The sequence below is a fragment of the Lolium rigidum genome, chromosome 3 (assembly GCF_022539505.1).
Source record: "Lolium rigidum isolate FL_2022 chromosome 3, APGP_CSIRO_Lrig_0.1, whole genome shotgun sequence".
In the NCBI taxonomy this organism is placed as follows: Eukaryota; Viridiplantae; Streptophyta; class Magnoliopsida; order Poales; family Poaceae; genus Lolium; species Lolium rigidum.
In genome coordinates, this window is record NC_061510.1 from 409840208 (window position 1) to 409865650 (window position 25443).

The 25443-nt window shown below is 42.2% G+C and overlaps 1 non-coding gene and 1 pseudogene across 1 annotated transcript; one reads left to right on the top strand and one right to left on the bottom strand.

Moving 5' to 3' along the window:
* Window positions 1–429: 429 nt before the first annotated feature.
* Window positions 430–21088, top strand: LOC124697852 (annotated as a pseudogene).
* A 2933-nt stretch (window positions 21089–24021) lies between these two features.
* TRNAV-CAC lies at window positions 24022–24095 on the bottom strand. Its single transcript has one exon. It is a non-coding gene; the product is annotated as a tRNA-Val (tRNA).
* Between the last annotated feature and the right edge of the window lie 1348 nt (window positions 24096–25443).

Consider the following 25443-nt stretch of genomic DNA (forward strand, 5'->3'; position numbering starts at 1 on the left):
TACTTCAACAAATACTTCATCCACCATGACCTCGTCGCCAGAATTGCAGTATATTTTTGTTTGCACGCTCGTGCTTAACTTTCTTTTGAAGCTACTTCGTCTACTCCGACGTACCGATGAACAACTTGTAGTCACCGACCGTTTACGGAGATCTTCTCTGCTACTTCATCTCACCTTGCTGAAGCAACTTCTTATAGTAGCTAGCTCATTCCTAATGCCTACAATTCCAACAGAAGTAGCGACATGCCATCTCCATACATCCATGCATCCTGGTACACATTTTCTAACACGTGTGCCATCCATATCTACTGTATTCGATGATACAAGTTATATGGTGGATGTGTATATATGCTAATTAATAGATAGATGTGTGGTATATATATATATATTGAAGGATAGACACGAGTACATGTTTCTCTAAATGTAGTGATGGTGTTAGGTATGCTGGGTGATGTTTTAGTACGTGTCCTAAGGTTTCTCAAATTATAACTTCACTTAAAGTGGAACAAATATTATGCATGTGGTTTGGTGGCCTTGTACAACTGGTGCATACCTCAACTGGTGCTACCTGTGCGACAGCAAAGTCACATCCGACCCGTCGGAGTGGAAGGTTGGGAATGAGTGGTTATGCTATCTGGACGAGGACATTGCTGCTGGTTGGATCCACGTCGATGCCAAGCTTGTGCCGATGGCGATGGTGGATCAAACTGGCACTGAGTACTGCATCATGGAACGCCTGAAGCCTGAGAGAGGCGAGTGCTTGGGTGAGGGCGACAAATGGCTTCTGCATTTTTACTACTTCCCGTGTCAAGAGCGGCGAGAACGGGGGAATGGTGTTTTGGCACATGGGAGCATATGCTCCCTTTATTTTGAAATACATGTTATATACATTTTGAAATTTTAAAAAATTGAAACGAAAAATTTGCACGTACATCTTCACGTGTTACACGCTCACAAAGTCGTTTCATAAAAATCCGACTTATCATGTGACGTGTGTAAAAAAGGAAAAATTCAATGCTGAAAATAAGGCTTTTCAGGAGATAAATTTTCTCTTTTTTTACACAGACCACAAAACATATTGGTTCCTCACGAAACTTGACGAACGTACATATATTGTTGAGATGTACATGTAGAATTTTTTGTTAAAATTTTCCAACATTTTGAAATATAATTTTTTGATACAGGGAGCATATGCACCCGGGAGCCGTATTGAATTTCCGCGAGAACGGCGAGATGTCAAACGGCCAAGGATATATTCATTTTATCAGGCACACATATTAATTGGTTTCTTTGCTAGATGTCAAACGACATACCTTAAAGAAGTATCAGATCTCGGTACTGTTAGGTTGATCTCCACCATGTTCAAGTCCAACGGCTCGACGTGCCCTTTGACCGCGCCCTGATCGGGGGCGCCCAACCATTCGCTGGTTGGTGGGTCCCTGTCGCCTGCACTATATAGAGTGGTGGGGCCAGTGGCACTCGATACAAGGTTGCCCTAAGCTGCCACTCGCCCCACCAGACGACCCACCGATTAGGGTTAGTGCAGTGCCGACGGGAAGATCCGCCGCCACCCCTCTCGCTCGACCTCATGCTGTCGCCGTCGCCGTCGCCACCATCTCCATGCCGACGTCCTCCGGTACCTCTGCAACGGTGAAGGTGACCCTCGATCTCTCTCTCCCCCACAGAGTCCATGAACACCTTTTGTTACAGATATAGAAACTACTCGTTTAGATCTACACTAGTTGATCCACGGGATTCAACACTTCCTTCATAAACGATTGAGAATCGGCTGCCTACATCACCGCACACGCGGTGCACGTGCCGCCGGGGGCGCCTTCTCCGCAGGACTACGAGCCCCTCGTGTCCGCCAACTACAACCGGAACACCGGGATGGGGGCTACCTTCTCTTTCTGCTCGCGGAGCCGTAAGTGGACGCTCCACAACGACTGGGAGCTGCCGGTCATCGGCCACGCGCACTATGACGGCGAGCTGGACACGTGGGTTGGGCTCCACGCGGTTGAAACCGACACATATCGCCGTCCCCCACGGATGGGCGCCTCTGCACCGGCCATGTCATGTCTGACCCCGAGGAGTGAAAGGTCGGCACGGAGAAGCTGTTCCGCCTCGATAAGGATGTCGATGCTGGATGGAGGCACATCGATGCCAAGCTCGTGCCCCTAGCTAGGGCCGTGAACAAACAAGGCAGCGGGTACTGCCTCATGGAGCGCTTGCGGCCCGAGGGCAAGGAGGACAGCTTAGGCGACGGTGACAAGTGTCTGCTACGGCTGACTGCTTTCTATGTCGAGCGTCGCATGGACGGCGAACCCGTGGTGTCTGATCACCGTCTAGTTCGCTCTTACAAAGTCTCCAGGTACAATACCTTGTTTGATGCTCAAGTGTTTTGGATGTAATAATTCACACATTCAGACGGGTTCATTGAATTCTTGCGGACAACTTTGGTTTACAACTTCTTAGAATGTTGGCGATGGTTTTTTTATGATCAATAAATCATGGCTTTGCAGTGCCATTTTGCTGATTTATTTCTTAGGATTGTGTACGTTGAGACTTCAGGCAAAATGTCTACATTCATTCAGCAAATATTCAAGTTATTATTTTTCATTTTCTACCCAGGCAAATGATGTGTTGGTGAAGAGGATCTACACAATTTGTGTAAGTTAATACGTTGAAAAAACATCAGCTGAAATTGTTGAGTTCCATGTATTTTGGCACACATAAATGTTCAATCTTTGACTAGAACATTTATGCCTACCAATTTTCGGTGAGACCGTGAGAGTACTTTAAAGAGGAAATGCCTGAAAGGGACATCATTAGGCAATGTCCACACGCATCAGTGTTGTGCCCTTGTTTAAAGTGGTTGCCCCAAGCTCGACTTTTGGGGATTAAACTCCCGAGATCGGCCTACGGTTTTTTGGTTTACAACTTCTTAGAATGTTGGCGATGGTTTTCTATGATCAATAAATCATGGCTTTGCAGTACCATTTTGCTGATTTTTTTCTTAGGATTGTGTTGAGAGTTCGGGCAAAATGTGTACGCTCATTTAGCAAATATCTAGGTTATTATTTTTCATTTTCTACCCAGGCAGATTATGTGTGGGTGAAGAGGATCTAGAGAATTTGTGTAAGTTAATACACTGAAAAAACTTCAGCTGAAATTGTTGAATTCCATGTATTTTGGGACACATTACAATATCACTGAGTTAGTCTTCGTACGATCTTTGACTAGAACATTTATGCCTACCAATTTTCGGTGGGAGTACTTTTAAGAGGAAATGCCTGAAAAGGTCCTCATTAGGCAATGTCCACACGCATCAGTGTTGTGCCTTGTTTAAAGTGGTTGCTGGAAGCTTGGCTTTTGGGGATTAAACTCCCAAGATCGGCCTAAGTTTGGACTCGGTGACATCGGCACGTGTGGCGATCCCTTCTCAAAGGTTTTAACCTTGGAGTTATCTACTCTTTGTTTGTTTCCATCTCTTAGCATAGAGTTAGTGCTAGTCACTCTTTCTTTAATTATAGATATATCTATTTTAATGGAAAGAAATATGGATCGGTGGGAGTACTACATTAGAGCCGGAAACATCTCGCTCGATAATGAAATTTGGAAAGGCTAAAATTTACCGAAACTTTATATGAATGGTGGAACGATTAATGTTGCACATCGGCAGCGAACGAGGACCTCACACCTGCAAAGCGTACTAGTTGCCTTGTGGACAGGGATGAGATCTAGTATCAACCATCGTCGTAAGGCCATAGATCTCAACCAGTATTTGTTGTTCAACTGCAAAAAAAAACATTAAAGAAAAACGCACTTGTCGTTCCTAGTCGAAAATCTGTCTTTCCGAATTGGTGGCCAACCAAAGGCAATGACAATAGTTGTGTAAGTCATTTTTAGATAGCACTCTAATATAGATATGTTAAATACATAGTACCACCGTCTCAACAACATAGCCATGGCAATCTATTTCAATTCCAAGGGAAACCAGCCGAAGGTCTTGTGAAAGAACTGCTTTTTCATAGACTAAATATTTGTTGTCCATATTATTCTGAAGACAAGTGTGGTTCATTAAGGGAGGAGTAGAAGGCTATGGGAGCTCATGAAGATTTTCGCAACAAGGTGATTCTAGAAGTTCTAGCAGCGGCAAGGGTGAATGGGCACGCAACGTTTTCTTCGATTTCATGCTCTTAAACTATTTATGTTTTTGAATGGGAGTAATGAACCAAGACGTGAATATTGGCATTCATCCATAATATTGTAATATTGTGTCTGATTAATTTTTTTAGCCTTTTTAGTTACTCCTGATTTTGTAGAATTGATATTTTATTCTGATTTCCTGCAAGAGAGGTTCCATGGTTCTCGTATAGTGAAGAAAACCAGCTGAGAAGTAGTTTTTTCTGAACCTAGTTAAGAAGTAGCTACTACTACCTCCATCGTAAAGTTTAATGTTTATATTTTTTTTAACAATCAAACTATGTCAAGTTTGACCAAACTTTTATCAAAAATCATTAACATGTAAAATACAAAATCAATATCACTAGATAGATAGTGAAATATATATTCATATGGTATCTTTAAAATATCTTATTTATTGATATTTTTTTAAAGTTTGATCAAACTCTACTTAGTTTACTTTTTTTAAAATATAGTATTATAATCTTTAAGCATTGGGATAGAGGTAGTATAAACCGGCAACAACTCACGGGGATAGAGGGGGTATCTTTGCCTCGACAACCGACGGGGTCCTTTTTAGTCTGGCCCAGTTGTCTGATGGCCCAAAAATGCAATTACACTGCCCCGAACCACTATGTTTCCAACGACCATGCTTCTTCCTCATCGTCCTCCTCCGAGCAACAGCCGCAGCAGCATGCCTCCATCTCCGTCCCCGCGCGCGCCTCGCCCTCTACACGCGGTAACCCCCTACCCTTCCTGCGCTGCAGTGGTTCAAGTGTCACTGCTTTTCCCGTGGGCTCGTTCGAAGTACCGGCGTTCTTCTATTCTAGTGCGCGCAACTTGTTTGCCGAATTGCTCGTGGTAGTCTGGCAATCACAACACCATAAATGCAATTCGTAGATTTGTTTACTAGGTAGATTGGACCTTGTGTTGTGAAGGAGACACGAAACTAGACTATGGCCCAGTCTAACCGAATCTGTCAGGCTATTTTTACTTAAGCTGCATCTGTTCTGTTCCAGTCTAAACTGAATCTGTATATCGTCCATGTGCACTCCTGGACCGTGCATTGTTTTCCAGAAACTTTTTCTCCTCATTCCCTTGCGTGCCAAAACTATGGGTTAGACTTGCTTTGACTTGTTCGAATACTACTACTGAACTGAAGATGCTTTCTAGTTTGCATTGAATAGGTTGGTCATGATTCATCTACTTTGGAATCTTTTGATCAACCGCTGATGAAATCATGTGTTATACTTTGCTTTCAAACACTAGTTAGCTGAACATGGTCTGCGTTGTCCGACGTTGGTGACGATTAGAGCAGCAAATATACATGTTCAGTGTCACCTTCTTATGTCCATCCCATGTGCCAGTCCAATGTTTCTAGTCTTGCAGGAATCACCCCAGCGACATGTCATAGCACATTCTGGCACTTCATGGAACACGCCAGGAATATCTGAAACTGAAGCTACAATAACTGAATCTTCAGTAGCTGTCCAAGGTGGTACCGCCCCTCTGGTTCAGGCGCTGAAATCAACTACAGCTCAAGACGTGTCCTGCTTTCACTTTCCTGGGCACAACAGAGGGAAAGCTGCTCCATCTTCCTTGCTGAACCTTATTGGCACGGGAGCGTTTTTGCATGACCTGCCCGAGCTACCTGGGCTTGACGACCTCTTCTACCCCAGGGGTGTGATTTTGGATGCTCAGAACCGGGCGGCTCAACTGTTTGGATCATCGAAAACATGGTTCCTGGTCAACGGGACTACCTGCGGAATCCAGGCCGCAGTGATGGCTACCTGCTCCCCAGGTGACTTCCTCATTGTTCCTCGAAACTGCCACATTTCAGTGATCTCTGCACTGGTTCTATCTGGTGCGGTGCCTAAGTATATAGTACCAGAGTACAATTCTGGGTGGGACATTGCTGGTGGTATCACGCCGTCACAGGTAGATAGAGCACTGAAGGAGCTTGAGAAGGATGGGAAAAAAATAGGTGATGTTCTTGTTACTTCACCGACCTATCATGGCATATGCAGCAATGTGCAATGCATCGTTGATGTTTGTCATCCGTTGCACATTCCAGTTATAGTTGATGAGGCACATGGTGCGCATTTCAGGTTCCATGACAGTTTTCCAAGCACAGCGATTGAGCAAGGTGCTGACTTGGTTGCGCAATCCACACATAAGGTTCTGAGCTCGCTTACACAGTCCTCGATGCTTCACATGGCTGGAGGTCTCTTGGATGCAGATAAAGTGAGCCAATGCCTCCAGTTGCTCCAGAGCTCAAGCCCAAGCTACCTCCTCCTGTCATCTTTAGATGCTGCAAGAGCTCAGTTGAGCGAGAACGTGAAATATTTTGATGAGCCAGTGGATATGGCTTTAGAAGCAAAAGACCAGCTGAGGCTAATCCCAGGGATATCTCTCCTTGACTTGTCAAACTTTGTTTCTGACTTCCCTGCTATTGATCCTTTGCGTATCACACTAAGTGCGTCAGATCTACATTTATCTGGATACGAAGCAGATGATGTTTTCGCTGAAGAACATCGAATTTTATCTGAGTTTGTCGGTACAAAGGCAGTGACATTTGTAGTCAACTTAGGGACCAGACGACAAGATGTTGGAAAGCTTGTACAGTGTGCAAATCATCTTTCAGAAAAATACTTCTCTGCACATTAATCCAGAGTTGGAAAACATAACCATTTTGGTAGCCTGATACGTCTCCGACGTATCGATAATTTCTTATGTTCTATGCCATATTATTGATGATACCTACATGTTTTATGCACACTTTATGTCATATTCGTGCATTTTCTGGAACTAACCTATTAACAAGATGCCGAAGTGCCGATTGCTCGTTTTCTGCTGTTTTTGGTTTCAGAAATCCTAGTAAGGAAATATTCTCGGAATTGGACGAAATCAAAGCCCGGGGGCCTATTTTTCCACGAAGCTTCCAGAAGTCCGAAGACGAGACGAAGAGGGGCCACGGGGTGGCCAAACCCTAGGGCGGCGCGGCCCCACCCCCGGCCGCGCCGGCCTATGGTGTGGGCCCCCGTGCCGCCTCTTGACCTGCCCTTCCGCCTATAAAAAGTCTCCGCGACGAAACCCCCGCACCGAGAGCCACGATACGGAAAACCTTACTGAGACGCCGCCGCCGCCGATCCCATCTCGGGGGATCCAGGAGATCGCCTCCGGCACCCTGCCGGAGAGGGGAATCATCTCCCGGAGGACTCTACACCGCCATGGTCGCCTCCGGAGTGATGAGTGAGTAGTTCACCCCTGGACTATGGGTCCATAGCAGTAGCTAGATGGTTGTCTTCTCCTCATTGTGCTTCATTGTTGGATCTTGTGAGCTGCCTAACATGATCAAGATCATCTATCCGTAATTCTATATGTTGCGTTTGTCGGGATCCGATGGATAGAGAATACCATGTCATGTTAATTATCAAGTTATTACATATGTGTTGTTTATGATCTTGCATGCTCTCCGTTTCTAGTAGAGGCTCTGGCCAAGTTTTTACTTTTAACTCCAAGAGGGAGTACTTATGCTCGATAGTGGGTTCATGCCCGCATTGACACCGGGACGAGTGACGAAAAGTTCTAAGGTTGTGTTGTGCTGTTGCCACTAGGGATAAAACATTGGCGCTATGTCCGAGGATGTAGTTGTTGATTACATTACGCACCATACTTAATGCAATTGTATGTTGCTTTGCAACTTAATACTGGAGGGGTTCGGATGATAACCTGAAGGTGGACTTTTTAGGCATAGATGCAGTTGGATGGCGGTCTATGTACTTTGTCGTAATGCCCAATTAAATCTCACTATACTTATCATGTCATGTATGTGCATTGTTATGCCCTCTCTATTTGTCAATTGCCCGACTGTAATTTGTTCACCCAACATGCTTTTATCTTATGGGAGAGACACCTCTAGTGAACTGTGGACCCCGGTCCATTCTTTAATACTGAAATACAAATCTGCTGCAATACTTGTTTTTACTGTTTTCTCTGCAAACAATCATCTTCCACACAATACGGGGTAATTAATCCTTTGTTACAGCAAGCCGGTGAGATTGACAACCTCACTGTTTCGTTGGGGCAAAGTACTTTGGTTGTGTTGTGCAGGTTCCACGTTGGCGCCGGAATCTCTGGTGTTGCGCCGCACTACATCCCGCCGCCATCAACCTTCAACGTGCTTCTGGACTCCTACTGGTTCGATTAAACCTTGGTTTCTAACTGAGGGAAACTTGCCGCTGTGCGCATCACACCTTCCTCTTGGGGTTCCCAACGGACGTGTCAACTACACGCATCAAGCAAATTTACGGCGCCGTTGCCGGGAGATCAAGACACGCTGCAAGGGGAGTCTCCACTTCTCAATCTCTTTACTTTGTTTTTGTCTTGCTTTATTTTATTTACTACTTTGTTTGCTGCATTATATCAAAACACAAAAAAATTAGTTGCTAGTTTTACTTTATTTGCTATCTTGTTTGCTATATCAAAAACACAAAAAAATTAGTTACTTGTTTTACTTTACTTAATATCATGCATGTTTTTATTTCACTAGTTAAGCATAATGGAAAACAACAAAAATATGAGAGATCTTTATGAACTTTATCTTGAATTAGGACATGATGTGTTTGAAGAGAGAATTAAAAAGCCCATGGAACTTTATATGCATGCTAATGGGAATGTTATTACTATGGATGCTTTGAACACCATTGTTGCTAATGCTATGGAAAATTCTAAGCTTGGGGAAGCTGGCTCTGATGAGCATGATCTTTTTAGTTCCCCAAGCATTGAGGAGAAAATTTTCTTTTATGATTACAATATGCCTCCTATATATGATGATAGCCACTTTGTTGAATTTGCTCCCACTACAACTAATAAAATTGATTATGCCTATGTGGAGAGTAATAATTTTATGCATGAGACTCATGATAAGAATGCTTTATGTGATAGTTATATTGTTGAGTTTGCTCATGTTGCTACTGAAAGTTATTATGAGAGAGGAAAATATGGTTGTAGAAATTTTCATGTTACTAAAATGCCTCTCTATGTGCTGAAATTTTTGAAGCTACACTTGTTTTATCTTCCTATGCTTGTAACTTTGCTCTTCATGAACTTGTTTATTTACAAGATTCCTATGCATAGGAAGCATGTTAGACTTAAATGTGTTTTGAATTTGCTTCTTGATGCTCTCTTTTGCTTCATACTCTATTTTTCATGTGAGCATCATTAAAACTGCTGAACCCATCTTAACGGCTATAAAGAAAGAACTTCTTGGGAGATAACCCATGTGTTATTTTGCTACAGTACTTTGTTTTATATTTGTGTCTTGGAAGTTGTTTACTACTGTAGCAACCTCTCTTTATCTTAGTTTTATGTTTTGTTGTGCCAAGTAAAGTCTTTGATAGAAAAGTAAGTACTAGATTTGGATTACTGCGCAGTTCCAGATTTCTTTGCTGTCACGAATCTGGGTCTATCTCCCTGTAGGTAGCTCAGAAAATTACGCCAATTTACGAGCATGATCCTCAGATATGTACGCAACTTTCATTCAATTTGAGCATTTTCGTTTGAGCAAGTCTGGTGGCCTAATAAAATCCATCTTTACGGACTGTTCTGTTTTGACAGATTCTGTCTTTTATTTCGCATTGCCTCTTTTGCTATGTTGGATGAATTTCTTTGATCCACTAATGTCCAGTAGCTTTATGCAATGTCCAGAAGTGTTAAGAATGATTGTGTCACCTCTGAACATGTGAATTTTTATTATGCACTAACCCTCTAATGAGTTGTTTCGAGTTTGGTGTGGAGGAAGTTTTCAAGGGTCAAGAGAGGAGGATGATATAATATGATCAAGGAGAGTGAAAGCTCTAAGCTTGGGGATGCCCCGGTGGTTCACCCCTGCATATATTAAGAAGACTCAAGCGTCTAAGCTTGGGGATGCCCAAGGCATCCCCTTCTTCATCGACAACATTATCAGGTTCCTCCCCTGAAACTATATTTTTATTCGGCCACATCTTATGTACTTTGCTTGGAGCGTCGGTTTGTTTTTGTTTTTTGTTTTGTTTGAATAAAATGGATCCTAGCATTCACTTTATGGGAGAGAGACACGCTCCGCTGTTGCATATGGACAAATATGTCCTTAGGCTCTACTCATAGTATTCATGGCGAAGTTTCTTCTTCATTAAATTGTTATATGGTTGGAATTGGAAAATGCTACATGTAGTAAATTGCTATAATGTCTTGGATAATTTGATACTTGGCAATTGTTGTGCTCATGTTTAAGCTCTTGCATCATATACTTCGCACCCATTAATGAAGAAATACTTAGAGCTTGCTAATTTGGTTTGCATATTTGGTTTCTCTAGAGTCTAGATAACATCTAGTATTGAGTTTTGAACAACAAGGAAGACGGTATGGAGTCTTATAATGTTTACCATATGTCTTTTATGTGAAGTTTTGCTGTACCGTTCATCCTTGTGTTTGTTTCAAATAACCTTGCTAGCCTAAACCTTGTATCGAGAGGGAATACTTCTCATGCATCCAAAATACTTGAGCCAACCACTATGCCATTTGTGTCCACCATACCTACCTACTACATGGTATTTATCCGCCATTCCAAAGTAAATTGCTTGAGTGCTACCTTTAAAACTCCATCATTCACCTTTGCAATATATAGCTCATGGGACAAATAGCTTAAAAACTATTGTAGTATTGAATATGTACTTATGCACTTTATCTCTTATAAAGTTGCTTGTTGAGCGGTAACAATGTTTCTGGGGACGCCATCAACTATTCTTTGTTGGATATCATGTGAGTTGCTATGCATGTCCGTCTTGTCTGAAGCAAGAGAGATCTACCACCTTCATGGTTGGAGCATGCATATTGTTAGAGAAGAACTTTGGGCCGCTAACTAAAGCCATGATTCATGGTGGAAGTTTCAGTTTGGACATATATCCTCAATCTCATATGAGAATAATAATTGTTGCCACATGCTTATGCATTAAATAGGAGTCCATTATCTGTTGTCCATGTTGTCCCGGTATGGATGTCTAAGTTGAGAATAATCAAAAGCGAGAAATCCAAAATGCGAGCTTTCTCCTTAGACCTTTGTACAGGCGGCATGGAGGTACCCCATTGTGACACTTGGTCAAAACATGTGCATTGCAAAGATCCGGTAGTCCAAGTTAATTAGGACAAGGTGCGGGCACTATTAGTATACTATGCATGAGACTTGCAACTTGTAAGATATAATGTACATAACTCATATGCTTTATTACTACCGTTGAAAAAATTGTTTCATGTTTTCAAAATAAAAGCTCTAGCACAAATATAGCAATCGATGCTTTCCTCTTTGAAGGACCATTCTCTTTACTTTTATGTTGAGTCAGTTCACCTATCTCTCTCCACCTCAAGAAGCAAACACTTGTGTGAACTGTGCATTGATTCCTACATACTTGCATATTGTACTTGTTATATTACTCTATGTTGACTATTATCCATGAGATATACATGTTACAAGTTGAAAGCAACCGCTGAAACTTAATCTTCCTTTGTGTTGCTTCAATACCTTTACTTTGATTTATTGCTTTATGAGTTAACTCTTATGCAAGACTTATTGATGCTTGTCTTGAAGTACTATTCATGAAAAGTCTTTGCTTTATGATTCACTTGTTTACTCATGTCATCACCATTGTTTTGATCGCTGCATCCACTACATATGTTTACAAATAGTATGATCAAGGTTATGATGGCATATCACTTCAGAAATTATCTTTGTTATCGTTTTACCTGCTCGGGACGAGCAGTACTAAGCTTGGGGATGCTTGATACGTCTCCGACGTATCGATAATTTCTTATGTTCTATGCCATATTATTGATGATACCTACATGTTTTATGCACACTTTATGTCATATTCGTGCATTTTCCGGAACTAACCTATTAACAAGATGCCGAAGTGCCGATTCGTTGTTCTGCTGTTTTTGGTTTCAGAAATCCTAGTAAGGAAATATTCTCGGAATTGGACGAAATCAAAGCCCGGGGGCCTATTTTTCCACGAAGCTTCCGAAGTCCGAAGACGAGACGAAGAGGGGCCACGGGGTGGCCAAACCCTAGGGCGGCGCGGCCCCACCCCTGGCCGCGCCGGCCTATGGTGTGGGCCCCCCGTGCCGCCTCTTGACCTGCCCTTCCGCCTATAAAAAGTCTCCGCGACGAAACCCCCAATACCGAGAGCCACGATACGGAAAACCTTACTGAGACGCCGCCGCCGCCGATCCCATCTCGGGGGATCCAGGAGATCGCCTCCGGCACCCTGCCGGAGAGGGGAATCATCTCCCGGAGGACTCTACACCGCCATGGTCGCCTCCGGAGTGATGAGTGAGTAGTTCACCCCTGGACTATGGGTCCATAGCAGTAGCTAGATGGTTGTCTTCTCCTCATTGTGCTTCATTGTTGGATCTTGTGAGCTGCCTAACATGATCAAGATCATCTATCCGTAATTCTATATGTTGCGTTTGTCGGGATCCGATGGATAGAGAATACCATGTCATGTTAATTATCAAGTTATTACATATGTGTTGTTTATGATCTTGCATGCTCTCCGTTTCTAGTAGAGGCTCGGCCAAGTTTTTACTTTTAACTCCAAGAGGGAGTACTTATGCTCGATAGTGGGTTCATGCCCGCATTGACACCGGGACAGATGACGAAAGTTCTAAGGTTGTGTTGTGCTGTTGCCACTAGGGATAAAACATTGGCGCTATGTCCGAGGATGTAGTTGTTGATTACATTACGCACCATACTTAATGCAATTGTCTGTTGCTTTGCAACTTAATACCGGAGGGGGTTCGGATGATAACCTCGAAGGTGGACTTTTTAGGCATAGATGCAGTTGGATGGCGGTCTATGTACTTTGTCGTAATGCCCAATTAAATCTCACTATACTTATCATGTCATGTATGTGCATTGTTATGCCCTCTCTATTTGTCAATTGCCCGACTGTAATTTGTTCACCCAACATGCTTTTATCTTATGGGAGAGACACCTCTAGTGAACTGTGGACCCCGGTCCATTCTTTAATACTGAAATACAAATCTGCTCGCAATACTTGTTTTTACTCGTTTTCTCTGCAAACAATCATCTTCCACACAATACGGTTAATCCTTTGTTACAGCAAGCCGGTGAGATTGACAACCTCACTGTTTCGTTGGGGCAAAGTACTTTGGTTGTGTTGTGCAGGTTCCACGTTGGCGCCGGAATCTCTGGTGTTGCGCCGCACTACATCCCGCCGCCATCAACCTTCAACGTGCTTCTTGACTCCTACTGGTTCGATTAAACCTTGGTTTCTAACTGAGGGAAACTTGCCGCTGTGCGCATCACACCTTCCTCTTGGGGTTCCCAACGGACGTGTCAACTACACGCATCATAGCCCATTAGATAAGTTCTCTGTCAAGCTGACTCCAAGAGAGGCCTTCTTTACAAAGAAAAGAAGAGTGTGCCTTGAAGACGGCCTTGGCGAAATTTGTGGTGAGCTTATCTGCCCGTATCCACCAGGTATCTGATGACCCACAAGTATAGGGGATCGCAACAGTCTTCGAGGGAAGTAAAACCCAATTTATTGATTCGACACAAGGGGAGGTAAAGAATACTTATAAGCCTTAACAACTGAGTTGTCAATTCAGTTGCACCTGGAAAAGCACTAGCAACAGGGGTGATGTGAAAGTAGCAGTGATATAAGAGCAATAGTAACAGTAATACAGCAGCAGTAATAGTAATATGAGAGCAATGGCACCAGAAAACAGTTGACATGTAGAACGAGTATATGATGATGAAAGATGGACCGGGGTTCCCAGCTATCTACACTAGTGGTAACTCTCCAATAACAAGTGTTGGGTGAACAAATTACAGTCGGGCAATTGATAGGATTGAAATAGCATTAAGACAGAATATCAAGATCATTAATCATGTAGGCATGTTTTCCAATAATAGTCGTACGTGCTCGCAATGAGAAACTTGCACAACATCTTTTGTCCTACCAGCCGGTGGCAGCCGGGCCTCAAGGGAAACTACTGGATATTAAGGTACTCCTTTTAATAGAGCACCGGAGCAAAGCATTAACACTCCGTGAAAACATGTGTCACTCACATCACCGCCATCCCCTCCGGTTGTCCCGATTTCTGTCACTTCGGGGCCTTTGGTTCCGGACAGTGACATGTGCATACAACTTGTAGATACAATCTAAGCAATAATATAAAGCTCAAATCTAAGATCATGCCACTCGGGCCCTAATGACAAGCATTAAACACAACAAGATTGCAGCAACAATAACTTCATAAACTTTGTAGATAGACAATCATAACGTAACAATCCATCGGATCCCGACAAACACAACACCGATTACATCAGATGAATCTCAATCATGTAAGGCAGCTCATGAGATCATTGTATTGAAGTACATGGGGGAGAGAATACCAACTAGCTACAGCTAGAACCCGTAGTCCATGTGGGAACTACTCACGGAGCATGATGGAGGCGATGGCGTTGATGGAGATGGCTTCCGAGGGCACTTCCCCGTCCCGGCAGGGTGCCGGGACAGAGACTTCTGTCCCCCGAATTGGAGTTTCGCGATGGTGGCGGTGCCCCTGGCGTCTTTCTGGAGTTTCGTCAAGAGTTACGGTGTTTTTAGGTCGAAAGGGATTTTATAGGCGAAGAGGCGGCGCAGGGGGCACTCGGGGCGCCACACCACGGCCGGCGCGGGCCCAGGTCGAGCCGCGCCGCCTTATGGTGTGGTGGCCCTCCGGCCCCTCTCCGACTCTTCTTCGGTGTTCTGGATGCTTCCGGGAAAAATAGGAGGTTTGGTCTTCGTTTCGTCGAATTCGAGAATATTGCCCGAACAGCCTTTCCGGAACCAAAAACAGCGAGAAAACGAGAACTGCACTCGTGGCATCTTGTTAATAGGTTAGTTCCGGAAAACGCATAAAAACATCATAAAGTGCAAGCAAAACATGTAAGTATTGTCATAAAACAAGCATGGAACATCGAAATTATGGATACGTTGGAGACGTATCAGCATCCCCAAGCTTAGTTCTCGCTCGTCCCGAGCAGGTAAACGATAAAAAGAATAATTTCTGTAGTGACATGCTACTTACATAACCTTGATCATACTATTGCAAAGCATATGAAATGAATGAAGTGACTCAAGGCAATGATCTATAGTTGCTAACAAGTAGATAACATATAGCAAAACTTTTCATGAATAGTACTTTCAAGACAAGCATCAAAAGTCTTGCGCAAGAGTTAACTCATAAAGCAATAAGTTCAAAGTAAAGGCATCGAAGCAACACAAAGGAAGATATAAGTTTCAGCGGTTGCTTTCAACTTGTAACATGCATATCTCATGGACAATTGTCAACACAAAGTAATATGATGAATGCAAATATGCAAGTATGTAAGAATCAATGCACAGTTGACACAAGTGTTTACTTCTAAGGTGGAAGGAAGTAGGTAAACTGACTCAACATAAAAGTAGAAGAAAGGCCCTTCAAAGAGGAAAGCATCGATTGCTATATTTGTGCTAGAGCTTTGGTTTTGAAAACATAAAGAGAGCATAAAAGTAAAGTTTTGAGAGGTGTTTGTTGTTGTCAACGAATGGTAGTGGGTACTCTAACCCCTTGCCGGACAAACCTTCAAGAGCGGCTCCCATGAATTATTTTTATTTTTGGGTGGCACTCCTTCCAACCTTTCTTTCACAAACCATGGCTAACCGAATCCTCGGGTGCCTGCCAACAATCTCATGCCATGAAGGAGTGTCCTTTTATTTTAGTTTTATTATGATGATGACACTCCCCCCCAACCTTTGCTTACACAAGCCATGGCTAACCGAATCCTCGAGTGCCGTCCAACAATCACATACCATGGAGGAGTGTCTATTTTGGTTAATTAATTTGGGACTGGGAATCCCATTGCCAGCTCTTTTTGCAAAATTATTGGATAAGCGGATGAAGCCACTAGTCAATTGGTGAAAGTTGTCCAACAAGATTGAAAGATAAACACCACATACTTCCTCATGAGCTATAAAACATTGACACAAATCAGAGATGATAAATTTTGAATTGTTTAAAGGTAGCACTCAAGCAATTTACTTTGGAATGGCAGGAAATACCACATAGTAGGTAGGTATGGTGGACACAAATGGCATAGTGATTGGCTCAAGTATTTTGGATGCATGAGAAGTATTCCCTCTCGATACAAGGTTTAGGCTAGCAAGGTTGTTTGAAGCAAACACAAGTATGAACCGGTACAGCAAAACTTACATAAGAACATATTGCAAGCATTATAATACTCTACACTGTCTTCCTTGTTTCTCAAACACTTTTACCAGAAAATATCTAGACCTTAAGAGAGATCAATTATGCAAACCAATTTTAACAAGCTCTTCAGTAGTCCTCCACTAATAGGTTTAAACTACATGAAAAAACTTAATCATGATCTACTTGAGAGCTCAAAACAATTGCCAAGTGTCAAATTATCCAAGACATATGAGGCATTTTCTTTTCCCAACCAAATAAAGATAAATATTGTAGCTTCCAACTTTTATTCATTGAACATTAAAAGTAAAACGAAGAACACGAGTGTTCATATGAAAAAGCGGAGCGTGTCTCTCTCCCAAACATGGATTGCTAGGATCCTAATTTATTCAAACATAAACAAAACGAAAAATAAACACACAGACGCTCCAAGTAAAGCACATACGATGTGACCGAATAAAAATATAGTTTCAGGGGAGGAACCTAATAAGTTGATGAAGAAGGGGATGCCTTGGGCATCCCCAAGCTTAGACACTTGAGTCTTCTTGAAATATGCAGGGATGAACCACAGGGGCATCCCCAAGCTTAGACTTTTCACTCTTCTTGATCATATATCATCCTCCTCTCTTGACCCTTGAAAACTTCCTTCACACCAAACTTCTCATAAACTTCATTAGAGGGGTTAGTACTCAAAAAATTTGAATCCACCTTGGTCTTGTAGTGGCACATTGCAAGAACTCAATAAAACATTAGCTACAGCTCTCTACGTCTAGAAAACCTCGCTTAAAGTCCACAAGAGACAATGCAAAAAACAGAGACAGAATCTGCCAAAACAGAACAGCCAGTAAAGACGAATTTTAATAAAATACTTCCGTTGCTCAAATCAGAAAACTCAAAACTAATGAAAGTTGCGTACATATCTGAGGAACACGCACGTAAATTGGCATATTTTTCTGAGTTACCTACAGGGAAAACAGCCCAGATTCGTGACAGATAGAAATCTGTTTCTGCGCAGAAATCCAAATCTAGTATCAACCTTCGATTAGAGGCTTCACTTGGCACAACAAAACACAAAACTAAGATAAGGAGAGGTTGCTACAGTAGTAAACAACTTCCAAGACACAAATATAAAACAAAGTACTGTAGCAAAATAACACATGGGTTATCTCCCAAGAAGTTCTTTTCTTTATAGCCATTAAGATGGGCTCAGCAGTTTTAAATGATGCACTCGCAAGAAATAGTATTTGAGGCAAAAGAGAACATCAAGAGGCAAATCCAAAACACATTTAAGTCTAACATGCTTCCTATGCAAAGGAATCTTGTACACAAATAAATTCATGAAGAACAAAGTGACAAGCATAAGAAGATAAAACAAGTGTAGCTTCAAAATTTTAAGCATATAGAGAGGTGTTTTAGTACCATGCAAATTTCTACAACCATATTTTCCTCTCTCATAATAATTTTCAGTAGCTTCATGAACAAACTCAACAATATAACTCTCACATGCAGCATACTTTTCATGATTTCCAGACACATAATTTTTATCAAGTTCAAGAATAGTGGAATTAAAACTTTCAAACTTGCTTTTATTAATAATATAGCAAGGTAGTTGATCAATCTCAATAGATATGGGACTCATAGAATAAGTCAAGAACTCTCCAATCCCATTTTCATTAGTAGTACAATTAATACTATCAAGTAACATAGGACCGTTATCTAGAGCTTTATCATAAACATTTGCCAAGCAAAATTCTTTAGTACCATGCATTTCGACATCAGGCACAAACAAAGCATTATCATAAGATTTATCAAAGTAGCATGGATTATCATATATAACAGTAGCATAATTATTTTCACAAGTTTTACTCATAGGCAATACTTCAAGAGAATCCACAGGAACATAACATTCAACCTCTTCCGGTAAGCATGGAGGACAATCAAATAGTGTAAGAGATAAAGAGTTACTCTCATTAGAAGGTTGGCATGGGTAGCTAATCCATTCTTCCTCCTTTTGTTCGTCGCTCTCCTCTTCTTTTTCATCCAATGAGCTTTCAGGTTCATCAATTTCCTCCTCTTTTTCATCCAATGAGCTTTCAGGTTCATCAATTCCTTCTTCCACAGGTTCCTGCAAATTGTGAGTGCATTCTTGTGCATTAATGTGTTTCTCTTTATAATCAAGGATATAAGGATTCCTACTGTAGCATTCTATGCAAGAATTAAGGATAGTAGAGACATAATCTTTAAGGCCCTTACAAACAACACAAGTTTCATAATTCTCAACCATGAAGGATTCTATCTCGGAGGCTCCCATAAATAAGACAAATTGTTCTACCTCTTCGAACCCATAATGAATATAGCAATTCCGATTATAGTTCTTAATAAAAAATTTCTCACTAAAGCCACATTGAAATTTAAGATGTTTAGTATCCTGTTGAGAGCAACAGTTTATATCATGGCGTTCAAGCAAGATTTTAGCAATTGTATTCAATTTTTCTATCATAGCACTCATTATTTTACCAGTTCTTGATTCTCTATAACAATTATAACATTCTATAAGCTCCAAGTAGGTTGTTGGTTCTCCCATAACTGCAGTTTTTAATTTTTTGGTTTTCCAAATTTTTATGGATTTTTGGGTATATGAGACAAATAAAACAAGACAAAAATAAACTAAGCAAAAGTAAACTAAGCAAACTAATACTAGACAGAAATAAACTAAGCAAAAATAAACTAGACAAAAGTAAACTAGCAAAACAAAATAAAATAAAAGTAGAGAGAGGTAGAATGTACTCCCCAGGTGAACTTATGAGTAGAGCTATGCCTCCCCGGCAACGGCGCCAGAAAATAGTCTTGATGACCCACAAGTATAGGGGATCGCAACAGTCTTCGAGGGAAGTAAAACCCAATTTATTGATTCGACACAAGGGGGGTAAAGAATACTTATAAGCCTTAACAACTGAGTTGTCAATTCAGCTGCACCTGGAAAAGCACTAGCAAAAGGGTTGATGTGAAAGTAGCAGTGATATAAGAGCAATAGTAACAGTAATACATCAGCAGTAATAGTAATATGAGAGCAATGGCACCAGAAAACAGTTGACATGTAGAACGAGTATATGATGATGAAAGATGGACCGGGGTTCCCAGCTATCTACACTAGTGGTAACTCTCCAATAACAAGTGTTGGGTGAACAAATTACAGTCGGGCAATTGATAGGATTGAAATAGCATTAAGACAGAATATCAAGATCATTAATCATGTAGGCATGTTTTCCAATAATAGTCGTACGTGCTCGCAATGAGAAACTTGCACAACATCTTTTGTCCTACCAGCCGGTGGCAGCCGGGCCTCAAGGGAAACTACTGGATATTAAGGTACTCCTTTTAATAGAGCACCGGAGCAAAGCATTAACACTCCGTGAAAACATGTGTCCCTCACATCACCGCCATCCCCTCCGGTTGTCCCGATTTCTGTCACTTCGGGGCCTTTGGTTCCGGACAGTGACATGTGCATACAACTTGTAGATACAATCTAAGCAATAATATAAAGCTCAAATCTAAGATCATGCCACTCGGGCCCTAATGACAAGCATTAAACACAACAAGATTGCAGCAACAATAACTTCATAAACTTTGTAGATAGACAATCATAACGTAACAATCCATCGGATCCCGACAAACACAACACCGATTACATCAGATGAATCTCAATCATGTAAGGCAGCTCATGAGATCATTGTATTGAAGTACATGGGGGAGAGAATACCAACTAGCTACAGCTAGAACCCGTAGTCCATGGGGGAACTACTCACGGAGCATGATGGAGGCGATGGCGTTGATGGAGATGACTTCCGGGGGCACTTCCCCGCCCCGGCAGGGTGCCGGGACAGAGACTTCTGTCCCCCGAATTGGAGTTTCGCGATGGTGGCGGCGCCCCTGGAGTCTTTCTGGAGTTTCGTCAAGAGTTACGGTGTTTTTAGGTCGAAAGGGATTTTATAGGCGAAGAGACGGCGCAGGGGGGCACCTGGGGGCGCCACACCACAGGCCGGCGCGGGCCCAGGTCAGGCCGCGCCGCCTTATGGTGTGGTGGCCCTCTGGCCCCTCTCCGACTCTTCTTCGGTGTTCGGATGCTTCCGGGAAAAATAGGAGGTTTGGTCTTCGTTTCGTCGAATTCCGAGAATATTGCCCGAACAGCCTTTCTGGAACCAAAAACAGCAGAAAACAGGAACTGGCACTGTGGCATCTTGTTAATAGGTTAGTTCCGGAAAACGCATAAAAACATCATAAAGTGCAAGCAAAACATGTAAGTATTGTCATAAAACAAGCATGGAACATCAGAAATTATGGATACGTTGGAGACGTATCAGTATCCCTGTGCTGATTCCTGGTGAGGTCGTAACACAGGATTCCATGTCTTACTTAATGAACATCAGAGACCAGGGCATAACAATCAGTGGTGCAGCTGATGTTGATCTCAAGTCGATTATGGTATGCAGTTTGTGATAACTATGTGACAGACATATTTCGATGGTTCGCGGACTTATGAATCATTATCTGTCTGCATAGTATAAGGTATGATAACCACAGATCATCCCAAGCAGAGCACGGTCAGGTTCTTCTTTCAGCAGATACTAGGAAAATTGCCCATGCGTTGCAACGGGAGAAAAACACAAAGAGAACTCACAACTCTAATGATGCCAATCTTTGTAATATCACAGTGCACAATTAGCGTACCTTGACCACACCCACCCACTACATCTATTTCCTTTGTCCTAAACACCGTTGCGACGATCTCTTTGGTTATAAGTGAATGTTTCTTACGTGCAATGTTGTAGGCAAGCGATCGTCATACTAATGCTCTCCGCAGTATGGCACTCAAAAAGAGGTAACTGCATTCAAGTTTTGCATGATGTTCTACTATCGGTCTTTCAGTTTGAGCTTAAATAACATTCAAAAGTATGACTGGACTTGTGTATTTTGACATAGATTTGCAAGAGTCGGAAGCATTTCAAATGTGGTAAAGTATTGTTGGTCCTTAAGAGTTTGTCTCGTAAGCTACCTTTGCATGTAGTATTCAACAGTCTAATTAACCGTAAACCTCTATCGCTATAGCTGCAGGCCTGCAGGAATGTCCACAATATTTTTCCATATGGTAGCAGCTGTGATCACTTAAAGAAAATATACTGAATTTTTCAGCTGCACTCACCATGCTCCAAATTTTTACCGGAGGCCATCGAATCCACGCTGACACAGAATATCACAAGAAAAGATGATGTCAAAATATTTTAGGAGATGTTCAACTTACAAAACTGAAACCTACAGGGAAAACAAAAAAATTAATCATTTATAAACCAATTGGGATTCATTAGGAGTTGAAACAAATTTGTTGTTCAAAAGAACGGTTGCATGTATAATGTGTTTATCTACATCAATGAACGATCTCAGTAGACATAGAATTTACTAAAGAAGAAATTATGCAGCTCACATCTCTCTCTAGTGAGGTAACGCACTGCTTTAGCTAACAAAATGAGCAGGAAATACAGAGTAACTGTGGACGTACAATACTGCGCGATAGCAGAATGAATTTCCTGTATAATCCAGGAGAGAACTTGCTGATGTAGCAAGGATATGTTGACTTCAAGCATTCTGTCAAATATGGCCAGATGCCGCGGATTCTCTTAAATTGAATCAGGAAGTTGATTTCATGGTGATATCAAGCATGGTGTTTACAATGCTAACTTTTGTCTTCAACTTAATCACAATAATCCCCAAATATTCCAAGCACGGAACCGTTCCGCAATCCGAAGGCTCAGGTGAATTTGTTATAGTGTATTCCTCCAGCAAGAATTCAAGGAGACTGAACTTGCATATGCCACCGCTGGTGATCGCAATTAGTGTCTCCTCCTCCAGCAAGAATTCAAGGAGACTGAACTTGCACATACCACCGCTGGTGCATGTGAATAGCTGATGGCAAACGAAGCACAATTGTTGACCTCCCGATGAAAAGTAAACAGGCTGATTCGACTTCTCCATTTTTTATTGCTTTGCTGCTCACACGGACATATAGTCAACCTGAATTGAGCGACCTGAACTCGCCGAGTTGGATCGACCAGCTGTGTGGCAGATGTAGTCGAGCACAAGCAGATGGCGGGCGGCAGCATATCTTCTCGTAGACTCCGTTGCCGCGTGAAAAAGCGCTGCAGGACGCACCGATGAGCTATCTTCAAATTTGAGCAGTAGGTCGATCTGGCCATGAGGCGTGAGCACCTAAAATCCTTGACCCTGCAAAATTTCCGCCTGAGGAAGCTTCTCCGATCAACGAAGACCTCTTGGAGTTCATGTCCGCAACCTGTCGCTCTATGAGCCCACCCGAGCGACACCCACAACTCGACCTAGTCGAGCGCCTCCTTCCGTCCTCGCCTCCGGCGAAACCCAATTACAGCGACCTCCTGCGATTTATACCTATCTCGTCGAATCGCTGGCTCGCATATCTATTAGCTTGGAACTCTGAATTTGTTGATCGGATCGATCGATTTGGTTTGATGCAGATCAACTATGGCTCCGAGACAGGATACCCGACTTTGCGTAGGATCAGTTTCCTTCACGAGACTTATTTCCCTTTTATTACGATCGGAGCATCCAAGAGATCGCTTGCCAATCTTAGCTGGGTCCAACACCAATACGGCAACGTGACGCTGCGCGATGGTTGAAGCCTAAGCAATCGGGTTTTTCCGGGAATCTACGGTGCTCGTGTGGCAGGAAGCAAAAGGTAGGAAGAATAGACGGTCGGACGAACAGAACTTCAGCTTCGGACGACGGACGAAAACGTACTGGCGGATGGACCAAAGCGCATTATGACGGACGAAACAAAGGAAACGTTAGCTCCTTTATTATTAGGTATAGATATAGATGAACACCACTTGTGTAACAGAACAAGTGACTATTTCACCAAACATTGAGATTGCATCTGGTGAAGAAAGAGTTAGCTGTCAAGCTACAAGACGCTGGGAAAAATATAAGTAGGGCCTATCCGTCAGTCTATGACATGTGGGATCCTGTGATTTGAAGCATAAACCATTGAAGGTGTCAATCTTTTCCTCGGACGTGGCTTGGAATGTGAGATGATATCCTGCTTTTGTCCATAGTTCCCTTTAAGAAAACAAGTAAAGTAGCCATAACGGTTCCTCTGTGTTCCTTTCTTTTCCAGTTTTCCCCATTGGTTCTCTTCAGAATCCAGGCTCAGTCTGAGTCGACTGTCACCCTGAGCTCAAGCATCAGGCGCAGTTTGTACAACTTCATAGTTTTCCATGCGCATGTTGCAAGGTTGCTCCACCAAGTACTCTACCCGCCTGACATATTATCATTTACCATCAGTTGCAGGATTTTACAAAAAAAATTGTCCAGGGACATCTGCACCAGACCACCACTGTTATAACTGATGTTTTGGAGCCATGGTGTACGGTGTGCGGTTATCAAAATTTTCAGGAAGTTAAAAGTGATAGGTTTATTTTCGGACTGTATTTATTTATTTAATAAAGAGAGAAAGAAAAATGTCTGAGCCCAGGTTCGAACTGGGGACCTTTAGTGTGTGAGACTAAGGTGATAACCAACTACACCACCCAGAGTGATCTGCCGATGAAAACGATATTATTATACATCTACATTAATACGTCGTAGTTCCGTATAAGCCTTTTGCGTGGGCTTGTAAAGCGAGCAACACTTCTCGGCGAGATCTCTAACCTTCCGCTATAGCCTTCTCACAAAATGACCTTGCAACATGCGACAATGCACCTGAGCTAACCGATGGAAAAAAGATTTGTCCCCGTCATGGGACAAAATTTTAAAACTCCGTTGGACCGTTACCACTATTTCCCTTCGAGAAGGAACCATAAGTTTTAGGTGTCCATGGTTTTTGCACTGAGCAAAAGCGTGGCGCATAATCCATTGGGAGAATGACAAGACTGTCCCCACAACGCTTATCCCCTCGGCATGCTTCCGTTACGAACCCCGCTAGTTTTGTTCTGAATCCATGTGCCCACGGAGGGTAGGTGAGTCGGTTGGCTGCGCATTACACCAAGTCTATCTCATCTTGCTGAATCAACTCATCGTGCTAGCTAGCTCATTCCCAATGCCTACAATTCCAACAGATTAAGTATCAACATGCATGTACCAGATATCTCCATACATCCATGCATCTTGGTAAACATTTTCTAACACTTGTGCCATCCATATCTATTGTAGTCGGAGAACTGATACAAGTTGTATGGTGGATGTGTTTATATATGCTAATAGATAGATGTGTCTGGTATATATATTGAAGGATAGACACGAGTACATGTTGCTCTAAATGTAGTGATGGTGTTAGGTATGGTGGGTGATGTTTGAGTCATGTGTCCTAATGTTTCTCAAATTAAAACTTCATATAAAGTGGAACAAATATTATGCATGTGGTTTGGTGGCCTTGTACAACTGGTGCATACCTAAATTGCAAGAATTTTTTGATTGTTTATCTCCCATCATGTCGTGTTGAAATAGGACAATTGTAGCGGGGGTTGATCTGTGTTGCCCTCTTATTTTAGCGCTAGAAGAGCGGCATTTAATTTAAAAATATTGTTTCACGTTGCAAACATGTTAGGATAACAGTTGTAACAAATAGTATGAATGATCCACACAAATAATTTACCACTGGTTGCACTATTTTACAAAAAAAATTCCAATGGTATATCTTCCAACACCATTCTTGACTAATTAAGGAAAAGTTGACCGGGAATTCACCATTTCACAATCAACACATCAATCGCCTTGATTATGTCCCCTCTCTCCTTCCTTCTCCCGTTGCCAAGATGGATGCAAGCCAGCCATGAGGCCAAAGCTCGTGATGAGGCGAACAAATATGGCATGTCATCCACCAAAAAATATTTCGCGGAACAGACACACAACCTATTTTGAAAAACTCTATACACAATGATATAA